Below are 12,279 nucleotides of genomic sequence, written 5' to 3'. Positions count from 1 at the left end.
GTTTTTCATTTTTTCTAATAGTCAGCAATACTTCTCACACACACAAACATATAGTTGGAAAAATATTATGTAAGTGATTCAGAGATGGGTTTTTTTTATCAATAAATCGCTTCACAATTTGTTTGCTGTTTGTTGTCACACATATTGGTTTATTTTACCACCGGAATACACCGCGTTTGTGGCAGACCGCAAATTATATAAATAATGTTTAAAGGAATCGCATAATTATGAAAGTGCCATGAATCTCACACGACGTTTGATGGAGTTGCTACACCGACACTCGTGGCTACAAAAGTACATGGATCTCGAGTGTTTTCATCACTTAAAAGATAGCAGTGAATAATTCAAGCCTAGACTTACTAATGCTCAATGAAACAATGCAATTGGCCTTTTTAGGCTCTCAGTTGTGCCAAGGCTAGTGAACGTTACACAGAGCACCATAGAACGGCTTTGCCACAGTTACTAGGCGCAAAGCACAACATGTAACCTGCCTCGCTCTGGAAGACCACGGGTACGTAACATTGCCCGCCCAGGACCGCTTCTTAACGGTCACTCTACCACTTCTGCATAATTCCATGTCATGAAGGAAATGATACATGAATTGAAAACTGAACAGGACAATCTGTGGACGGCAAATGACAAGTTATGGAAAAAAACCTTTAAACTTCCATGGATAAACTTGAAGCACAGATGAGGAGATCAAATGTGGTAATCTTTGGAATAGATGATGAAGATGCAAAAAGATAGGAAGAAAGTGAACATTAAGAAAGAAACTTTATGAAACATCCATCAAAACATAGATGTAACATTAGTTTGGAAAGGGTTCTTAGATTACAAAGACGAGTCTCATACCTGTCCTTACGAAGTTTTGTTCGTTCAAAGAAAACGAAAAAGATAGAAAAGAAGCAAGAACAGTGTTGAAACGCACCAAGGCCCACAGAGTTAGCGATGACTATACAAGAAACATTCGAGTGACGAGGAAACAACTTGGAAAGTATCTGAAAGAAAACTGCTATATTTTATAAAGTAAACTCATTGTATCTGATCGTGTTGGGTATGACAGTGCAAATGACAAACTCTTTGGGTGGGTCAGCGAAGAAGGGAGTGAACTCAAGGACAAACAATGGAAGGCAATCAAGACCCCACTAAGAAGGTAAACACAACCTAGGAATGCGACCGAGGCCTACGAGATACTTCTTAGACCAAGGACAAACATATATGACGCATAAACAACCGTCTTTAGAAAACACCAGATATTTTTCATTCCTCTGTTGGAATATCAGTGGACTATTCTCCAAGATTAACACAGAATTAAACGGACTAAAATCCATCTTAAGTAAACGCAGCCTTCTTGCTCTCCTCGAGACATGGGCTAAAATGACAAGGCTTTCGGGATCTATTTTCTGATTACAGATCATTGCAATGCACAGGGAAGAAACTGCATTTGAAATGTTTCATATCTTTACCAAAGCATGTATATATAGCAAAAATAAAATTTAAATTATTTGAACTATTTTACTTGAATGTCATGAATGCCGATTCATCTTGTTTGGTGACTTTAATGTCCGCATGGGTCAATTACAAGACTTTAATTTGTCATTAACGATGGCACAGAATATCTACCATTAGAATATGCTGGTCGCGAAACAGTCTCGACTCCTTAATATGATTCGATCATCAAACGATTATATTGTTAATAGCTGTGGTCGATCACTGTTAGATTTATGTTGTCAGTTTGATATGCACGTGACAAATTGTAGAACCTATGCCATGATATGTTGCTTATTGTGAGACAGTGTGGTGATTAATAGGAGGTGGAGTAACAGAAGAAGAAATTAAACATGCAGTGAAGAAACTGAAAACTTGGAATTCTCCAGGACTTGATTGTCTCCCGCCTGAAATATTTTAAGAAGCATGTAATATCATACTGTCCTCAGATCTTTGTTTAGCGGTAGCGAGAACTAAGATCTGATTTTAATGAGATTGTAAGAAATGTAAACAAAGCCAGTCGAATTTCGGTGTGGCTGGTTATTCTAAGTTGAGGTGCTTTCTGTTGTACCAGTTCCAACTGTGTTTCCACCACTAAAGTTAGCAGACTGCAGCAACTGCAAGCCATGAAATTGTGTGCTTACCCAGCTGGTTGCGCTACATGATAACGTAACCGACGTAAATCGACGGCCTGGGGCGTGATATGGCGTCACCGTGGGACGAACATGGCGGACGAAGAGCAATAGAACGGCCGGTTTGTTTGACTGCAGTATTTTACTTCCAGCGTAGGTTGCTGGGGACCAATTCTGACCCTAATTAATGGTTAATGTTGATATTAAGTATACAGTTCCGTGACTATTTAATTTGCTCTTTGCCAAGGAATTCGACACAATGAATACATTTGCAATATATCAATTTTTTTGCTAAATGAATGGAATGCACTGTGTTTTTAAACAATGGCACGCAAACAAAGGCTGGCTGTGATTGCACAACACGTTCACTGCGAACCTTGCATCTTGGATATGCGTTGGACCAGTAACGGTGAGGTGAGGTGAAATGGGATTTAACGTCGCGTCCAAGATTATTGCACTTATATAGCGGCGTGCATACACACATGTGTGTGTGTGTGTGTGTGTGTGCGTGCGTGCGTGCGTGCGTGCGTGCGTGCGTGTGTGTGTGTGTGTGTGTGTGTGTGGCTGCTTGTACTAGACCGGACTGATGCCGATTTATAGTGCTAGCTCACTCAGATACCATGCCGCAGTTTAACATGAATACCCCTATCAGACACAGTATACTGACTCCGAGCCGACCAGTCCTTGTTCTAGCCCCTTAATGCCGAGCGCCAGACAAGGTAATGACAAGTACCATCTTTTAACGTCTTTTGGTATGACGTGGCTGGGGATCGAACCCCGAACGGCGGACGTTCTACCTCTAGACCGCGGACTACATGTAGTAATGTCTTGCTCTCGGATCTTCTATGACAACATTCCAGTCGTGTTTTTCATACTATATTTGGGTTAAACGCCTTCATCTGTAACACAGTTATGTCACAGCGTCTAAATGTTACGAACAGACACAGCACATGCACGTTTTCCACTCTAATGACACTACCCGGGAGTAGTTGTGCCAGATGGGACCAAATCTGGGATTCGAACCCATTACCAACGGACCTTGGCATTCTTCCTTTGATCAAAACATAACTCAGCCATATTAGTGGTACATTTTCCATATCCTATGTGAGACACAATGTCGATGTCACAGCCCCTTATCTATAGCACGAAATAATAAACATGTCTGTCGCTCATCAGGCAATCTATATAGGTAGAAATGTAAGATAAATACATGACAGTGAGTGACGACGGAAGAGATGGTTGCCGTTGCAACATTTCCGGCGTGGATTGGGACACAGTGAGTGAGTGAGTTGGGTTTAACGCCGCTTTTAACATTATTCCAGTTATATCACGGCGTGTCAGCTTAATGTGGAAGGAAAGCCCGAAGTGATGCAGGTCTTGGACGTTGCACAGCGAATCGCGGCGCCTTAGACGACTTGGCCACCCGTGCCCCCTCGTATTGGTACACAGAGAAATGTTTGGGGTTTTTTTTTGCTACCTGTAATACTCCCTAGTATGGCTATAATCTGTACAAAACGTGTTTCTCTTGAAGGTCACAGTAAACCACAAATGACACTGAGCTGCTGAATGTAGCCGTTGCTCATGTTTCCATTTGAATAACAAATCGTACACCTTTTCAGGAAACCTAAAAGTAAACAAATATAACGTGTATCCGGCACGTGGGCAACTTTGACGCAATATCGTCCAATTGTGTAATAGAGGATACGTTTCACTTTCCAAACGACTGTAACATTTGGTTTGGAATAAATATTGTGAACCTGAAACCCAACCTGTTATTGTGTTTGTAGCTCTTTATGGTGCGCCTTTGATGTATAGTCACGTCGCAGCAGGGGATGTGGGCACGTACAAAACAGGTGATAGAGAACACCTGCAGGATACTGGATAGGACACATGTACCACGTGACTAAAGCTAGGAAACACGTAGGACTAATTAAATATTAATTGCCAATGCAAAAGAATAACCAACCTAGCTTTTCTGCGGAAACAGATTCCACTTGGCGTAAAGGGCAAAAAGCTCTGGAAATTAATTGAATGGACTTCTGAAAATCAGGTGTTCGCGAAAAGGGTAAGCATGTCCTGCCCTATCGATAGCAACAGGCCATTCATACAATTTGCATAAAAATTAAATGTTTAGTGCCTGCCATGCGACGAAAACAAGGCAGACGGATGAGGGAGAACATCCAGTGACACGAGAGTACCATTACTGATATTGTTGAAACTAATAAAAACGGTATGTTAATTTTGAATTACGTCTTCAGTGTACAAGTGCACAGATTTGGCCGCTTATAAGTAAAGAAAAAAAAGTTAAGAAATGTGTTCGTTTTGCAACACAATATTCTGTATTTATATTTTGTCTAGGGTACATTTCTGTTTACAGAAACTTACCTGGGGTACATATCTGTAGTACTCGTGCCGACAACGACCCCTTCAGTCGGACTATCATAGCTGTAATATTAATGAGAAATGTAAAATGTTAACTTTCCTGTCTGATGTTGTAAATATGACTGCAAATATCAAGCCGATTTGAAAAAGAGTCACTGCCAAATACTGTCCGAGATTGTGTTAGGTTTAAAAGCAGCAAAAATCGATAGACCGATAAAAGTATTTTGTCCCATTGTCGTTTCAAAGATCCGAACGACTTGCATGTATGTTAAGCGTTACATTTAGTCTTTATTGAAGGTTGTGTACTAAATGCATGTACTAATTAGACAGATGACCCGTGAAGATCGAACTGTTCTTCAGCAACCCATACTTGCTGTAAAATGAGGCAATGCTTGTCGTAAGAGGCTTATGTATGTTATCGTATCCCAATTGCGTGGATCGATGCTCATGATGGCAATTACTGGATTGTCTGGTCCAGACTCGATTATTTACAGACCGGCGTCATATAACTGGAATATTTCTGAGTGCGGCGTTAAACAACAAACAAGCAATTAGACAGATGTCGGAATACACACTGTGTACTATTTATCAAAAGTGCCGCTTTTCCGGTGACGATGATTGAACACCCGATACAAAAACGCAACATCTATAGATAGAACATATACACGATGAGTGCACGAGGAACGTTAAACATTGAGTACTTCAGCATACATTTATCAAATACACGGAGGAACAAGTTGATTGAACTCGGAATATTTTTACAAATTGCAGCGCCATTTGGCGTTCTTTATTGTCAAAGCTGTCCTTTCTGAGCACTGACGTTCTTTGGAACACATCGTTCTTTCTTTAATATGACATTTTAGGTTTGCGAGTTGTTCCTTGGTATCGTGTTGTATTTTGAGTTCATTATTCGTATGTTGATAATGACCTTTATTTGTAACATACATTCTATATTCGTAACAATTGACTACTATTGCATACATTTGTCCTGTATTTCAACTTTGAAATTTTGACCGGATGGCCTCCCAAATGTTCTGTGAGTACCTGCGTTCTTCCGGGCGTGTCAGTCGCTTAAACGTGCACCTTATATTTATTCGGGATATTCCATAATTCCTCATATCTCGTTTGTTTTTCTGTAAATACATATACTCTGTATTAATAGTGATTATTTGAAAGGTTTGTAAATATTCGACTAAATATAGAACTGAAGGAACACCCATCTTGAACGTCTTGATACTTTCTTAGTTGGGACATGCATATGTGTGTTAGTCTTGCCACTGAATCACCTTGGTGCAGCCACGTATTTATACCAATACCTTGAGGTGTACGTAGTGACATACCTGTATGCGTTCTTTTGCAATTCCTATGCAGTTTGGGTTTCTTTGACTTTTTCTTCTTTGTTTTTTTAACACTTTATGGGAACCAATCCCTTGTGGCTATATCACCACGAAGTCAAACGCGGTAAACGTTCAGGATTCCACTGAGCAGATATTCCGAGAACGCTGAGCAGGGTTTAGAGACGATTACTCTACGACTAGTCACATATTAACTATATATTCACTAACGTATACATATCAACAGAAAGAAGAATGGAACATTTTTACTGTATTTTTGATGACATCAAAAACGCATCTGGCACAGTGGCCCGAAATATACCTCTTCATACGTTGCTCAGAAAAAGCACACATGGTTACACAAGTACACTACAAAGAATTATATATGGAACCGTAAAAAACAACTGTTAGATGTTGCAAAAAGTACAAGAATATGAATTCTATGTCTTACTAGAATGTCCCGATTATGAAGAAATAAACATCAAATACTTACCTGATTATTATACCTATCCAACAAAAGAAAATTAGTACAGTCAATGAACGGCAAAAGTAACCTCATTCTTGTCAGACTTTTGGAAGAATATGATACATTGAATTATAATTCAAAATACATATATATTCATATCCAATGTACAAATGGTGCTCCACGACAAAGTTTCCTACAACAAAGTTCCCATTTCAATATTTTCCTCATGGTCACCTGTGCGTAATGAATCTCTCGGCAAGGATTTCCACTCCAGGGAGCTTCGTCAGGTACTATCAGTGCTCGTCATCTTCAGTGATAGGGTTCCACGTGTGTGCTGATCACCAGGCGTTACTATCATGAATGATCGCGTCATAGACTGACAAGATGACGACAGGATCAAAGATGATGACAGGATGATAACACTACCTTGTCATTCACTCCTGTTCAATTAGAACGGCTGTTGCAACACGATCTTCTCCTATAAATGGCTGTGGTCATGCATTCAATCATTGTCTCACACTGCTGCAGATATATTGAAGGTAAGTACGTATACATGTACACCCGTTTGGTTCAAAGATAGGACTGTAATGTATGGGCTGCCATTCGGCCAAAAAATACAAAGTTGAAAAAAGGACAAAAGTACGCAATTACGGTCAAATATTACGAATAAAGAACTAAATGTTACTACTAAAGGTCAAAATTTAAAAAAACAGACGCCGGTTAAACATACAAAGTTGAAATAAATGTTAAAAGTACGCAATATTAATTGTCAAATGTTACGAACAGACGTCATAAGAAAAGAACACGAAAGGACGTTGATATTTGACCGAATGGCCGCCCATAGTAATGGCCTTAGTACGTTAACAGACTGTGTAAACCTAAAGTCGTCTTACATTTCGACATTATGTATTCCGTCCCCTGCCATGGTATGGATGAAATATTTCAACTCAGGTGAAGTTCACGGTTTGGGTAACAGGTGAGGTGACGTGATTGGGGTTTGACGTCGCGTTAAAGATTATTGTACTTTATATAGCGACATGTGTGCGCTCGTGCGTGCGTGCGTGCGTGCGTACGTGTGTGTGTGTGGCTGCTTGTAATAGTCCGGACTAATACCGGTTTTATAGTTCTAGTCTACTGAGATACTATGCCGCAGTTTAACATTGATGCCCTACTCAGACACAGTATACTGACTCCGAGGCGATCAGTCCTTGTTTTAGCCCCTTAATGCCAAGCGCCAGACAGGGTAACAACAAGTACCATATTTTGACGTCCTTTGGTATGACGCAGCCGGGGATCGAATACCTTATATTTTTTTATTTCTAAATACTATCATTATTTTAAGTTCATGCAATATTTTGGGACACGGATGGCGTTGCAATTTGCTGTGCAGAGTTGTGTCCCACCAGAAACCTATGATCGTTGGGTCGAATCCCAGATCGCCCTGAATAGGTTTGTCAGCACCACACCCGGGCTCGTGGGTTTCACCAGAATGGTAAAAGGTCTGAGATGTGCCTAACTCCTGGCTTTTCTCCCAGATTAAGCTGACACGTCGTATTATAACTGGAATACTATTCAGAACGGCGTGAAACCCAACTTATCTACTCACTCATTCAACATTTGTCATTATGTTATTAATGGGTTTAATTTTTCAGAATGTCGCCTCTTATTCTTCTCGCACTATGCGCCCTGGTGACGTGTGCCGCCGGTATGCCTTCTTTCATTAATAACGGAATCAGTGGAAATGGAAACGGATTGAACAATGGAAACCCATTGAATGGTGGAAATGTAAGCTGAACAATATTTGTTTTATAATTGCTTGAGCGTAGTTGCTTGAGCGTAGTCTCACTGGCGCCGTTTCTGACATAATATGCCTTATATAAATTATATGCGACTTGCAACAAGCTTACATGTTGGTTATAGGTTTATGCACTGTCAGGCTCTTGTAGAATTTCTTAAATAGTTGAGAAGGCGATTACGACATTGTTAATGAATGGTTAATGGACATTGTTGCCGAAATCGTACGACCGATTGACGAACTAAACGAAAGAAAAATGGTTTCAAACAACGTCAAGCAATCTAAGCATATAAACAATTGTGGCCAGACCACGACGGCCTGTAAAACACGTAATCTGGGCCAGGCAAACCAGTTGTAGATGGCATGAACCACAATTGCAGCCTCCGCTGTCGGAGTTCGTTGACACCCAATCACCAAGGTTACTACTGTAACCAACCAGCCGATCCTAGCTTCGGTCGAGTCAGTCGATGTATGTGAAACAGGATTGCCCGTAAATACACCGTAGTCTATTAACATTTACCTGCACAGTATAATTTATTCCTATGCTACGTTTTGTTGTTTTGTTTGTTTGTTTGTTGTTTTGGGGGGCACGGGTGGCCCAGTCGTCTAAGGCGCCGCGATTCGCTGTGCAGAGTTGCGTCCCTTGGGCATGCCAGAAACCTATGATTGTGGGTTCGAATCCCGGTTCGCCCCGATTATGTTTCTAGGTTTGTCAGCACCATATCCGTGCTCATGGGTTTCACCGAAGTGGTAAACGTCTGAGACCTGCATCAATTCGGGCTTTCCTCTCACATTAACCTAACACGCAGCGATATAACTGGAATACTGTTAAAAGCGGCGTTAAACCCAACTCACTCACTCACTCAATTTGTTGTTTTGTGTCCGCAGTGTCTGTCCGCCAATCAGGTATGTGGACAGGGCGGACGATGTTGCACGGGCTTCGAGTGTAAGGGCTACAACATCAGGACCTGCCAGCCGTTTAGGATAGGATAAACACCATGGGAACTACATGTCTGCTGTACTATATGCTCAGTGAATAAAATATGTCAGCACGGGCCTACCTGCTAGTTCTTCTCTACAGAATATGTTCTGTGTGTCCTTATTTGGATATATTTATCATAAAAATATCCTTTATATTTCTATTCTTTATAACAGATACATTGTATTTCACGACGCTCATTTTGTTTGTGCCATGATGTTAGTCTTAGACAACTACGACAAAAACACTTAACATGTCTGGTTTCACAAAATGGAAAGCCCTAGAAGCCTGTTTGTCGTTAATCTGAAGTGGACTCTGAACTTATATTACAGTCTGGCAACTAGACACTACGTTGCGTCCACACACACATGGGCGATGTGTGGAGCCATCTAGGTTTACCTATTGTTATAAGCAGGAACTACATCAAAGCTCGTGTCGTGTAACGCAGTGTGGGGAGCTTCTGTGACACGTTGCTGCCTTATGTTAGTGCATTTACATATACACACATAATGGTAACACTTTCGTTTATCTTCGTAGAGATCTATATATCCTGTTTACAGTAGCACCATGTGTCTTATCCATGTGCAACAGAAACAAAGACGCAGATATACACATACATACATATGTGACAAAGACTTGTGTTGAATGAGGTTTGACATTCTTTGAAATCTCTCATGGTCATGAATGTCACCAACATAAGAATTATCATACAGAAACTACATGATCTTTGTTTGCTGATTGTTTGATTTCTTAGTTATTTTCACATTTTTGCAACAAACAAACACTTTAAGCGAACTGTGAATTCAGGACTACATTAGAGAAGGACATGGCTAACCTTTTCGCGAACACCTGGTGTCATCGGTTATCCATCCATATCATTGCCACCTATTCTCTTCCTTTACCGGACCGCCTCCGTGGTCTAGTGGTAGAGCGTCCGCCCGGAGACGTTAAAAGATGGTACTTGTTGTTACCCTGTCTGACGCTCGGCATTAAGGGGCTAAAATAAGGACTGATCGGCTCGGAGTCAGTATACTGTGCCTGAGTGGGGTATTCATGTGAAACTGCAGCATGGTATCTGAGTGAGCTAGCACTATCAATCGGCATCAGTCCGGTCTAGTTCAAGCAGCCACACACACACACACACACACACACACACACACACACACACATGCACGTCGCTATATAAGTGCTATAATTTTGGACGCGACATTAAACCCCATTTCACCTCACCTTCCTTTAACGAGACATATTATCCTCTGACGTTTTTTTTAAAAGGCTGCGTACTTGTCTTGTTTCTAAATACAGCTACCTTGAGCAGAGTCACGACCTTCCTGGGTTCGAATCCAACATTCGACCCGTTTTTGATCCATCATTTCTCAGCATTATATCATTTACCCTTTAGCTTTACCGATGTGGTAAACCTCTACGACCTGTGTCGTATTAAACTGTGATTAAGTTACGTCGGCTCAACTTTCTCACTCCCCTTGAACATACACATAACACAGATTTCCTTAGATCAAGGTCAGCGTCCGCGAAAGGTCCGGATTCGATCCCCGGCCACGTCATACATGTAGCAATAGACGTTAAAAGATAGTACTTGTTGTTACACTGTCCGGCGCTCGGCATTAAGGGGCTAAAACAAGGACTGGTCGGCTCGGAGTCAGTATACTGTGTCTGAGTGGGGTACTCATGTTAAACTGCGACATGGTACCTCAGTGGACAAGTACTTTAAATCGACATCAGTCCGGACTAGTACAAGCAGCCACATACAAACGTGCCTGCATATAAGTGCAATAATCTTTGTTGCGACGTTAAACCCAATTTTACTTCACGTTCTGTTCTCAAAGTATACAATTGGTCGGGTAGTATATTGTACACAGATTTCAGGACACTTACGAGTGTTCTCGCCCACAGGTTAGACGATGTTCCACAAAGCGATCCTGACGCTTACCTTACGATAGTCGTATTGCTGAGATCTCTTCGCGAAACGGGACCCGGTACTAAATTGATGACATTAAGTGACATTAGTCCTAGCCCTGCAGAGGTCATGCAACCAGATGGACGGGACTTGCTTACGCCCAATCCTAAGAACGATGAGGAACCTCAGAGTCAAGTCACATCTAACCACAGGTAAACGAGAACACCATTGCTCTGAGGGGTCGCTGTTCACACGGGCGATATGATACCTTTCCTGTCGATCAACATATATGCCCCTTATGTCAGAACAGTTGGGTGGAAGTGGTTAAAGCGTTCGCTCGTCACGCAGAAGACCCGGGTTCGATTCCCGACATGGATACAATGTGTGAAGCCCATTTCTGGTGTCCCCAGCCGTGATATTGCAGGAATATTGCTAAAAGCGGCGTAAAACCATACTCACTCACTCACTCACTATAATAACACTTGTATATAGGTTGTATACTGTCTTTTACTACAGTCTCTCAAAATTACATAAGGATTGGTCTATGTATTTTAATCCAAAGGTGTGATTTTAAGGTAAGTATGGTGTACAGCGGAGTGAGACTAAAATAAAATATATGTCTGCCTACGCCAATCCAAAGAACGCGCGGATGATGATGATGAGACTCAGGTCACATCTAACCGCAGGTAACCGAGAACATCATTGCTCTGTGGGTCGCATGTCAAACACGTCCTGCGTATCGATTATGGGATTGTGGGTTCGAATCCCAGTCTCTTTCATTATGATCCTAGGTCGCATTCACAGGAATGCATTCGTCTTCTGTTTAGAGGGTTTGATTGTCATGTAATCACTATATGGAGATTATATGTAATATACGATCGGTAATCTGTGTTTACGTTGATACACGTATTGGGGGTGCCACAGGACGACGATGAAAGTGTCGTGAGTATCATGAGTACTAATGAGTATCATAAAATAAACAATCAGACGCGGCATAACACAAAAATTACGTACAGACCTAGAAACACCAAAGTAATGCTGACAAAGATGGCGGGGATTCAGTTGGATTTAAACGGTGAGATGGATCAACTTTTCAAAGAGGCCATGTGTCACATTAAACACAGTTCAATATTCGTCACTCTAGAGTGACACGATCATATCTGTATGTATGCCACGTTTCCTCAACGTTTCTGATGTACTTCTGTCAGTAAAGAGCGACCGCCTCCGTGGTCCAGTGGTAGAGCGTCCGACGTTAACCCTAATTTCACCTCACCTCAGTTAAGAG

This window comes from Haliotis cracherodii, unplaced genomic scaffold (assembly GCF_022045235.1).
Source record: "Haliotis cracherodii isolate W230 unplaced genomic scaffold, xgHalCrac1.p SCAF_6, whole genome shotgun sequence".
Lineage (NCBI taxonomy): Eukaryota > Metazoa > Mollusca > Gastropoda > Lepetellida > Haliotidae > Haliotis > Haliotis cracherodii.
This window is presented reverse-complemented; position numbering follows the sequence as displayed.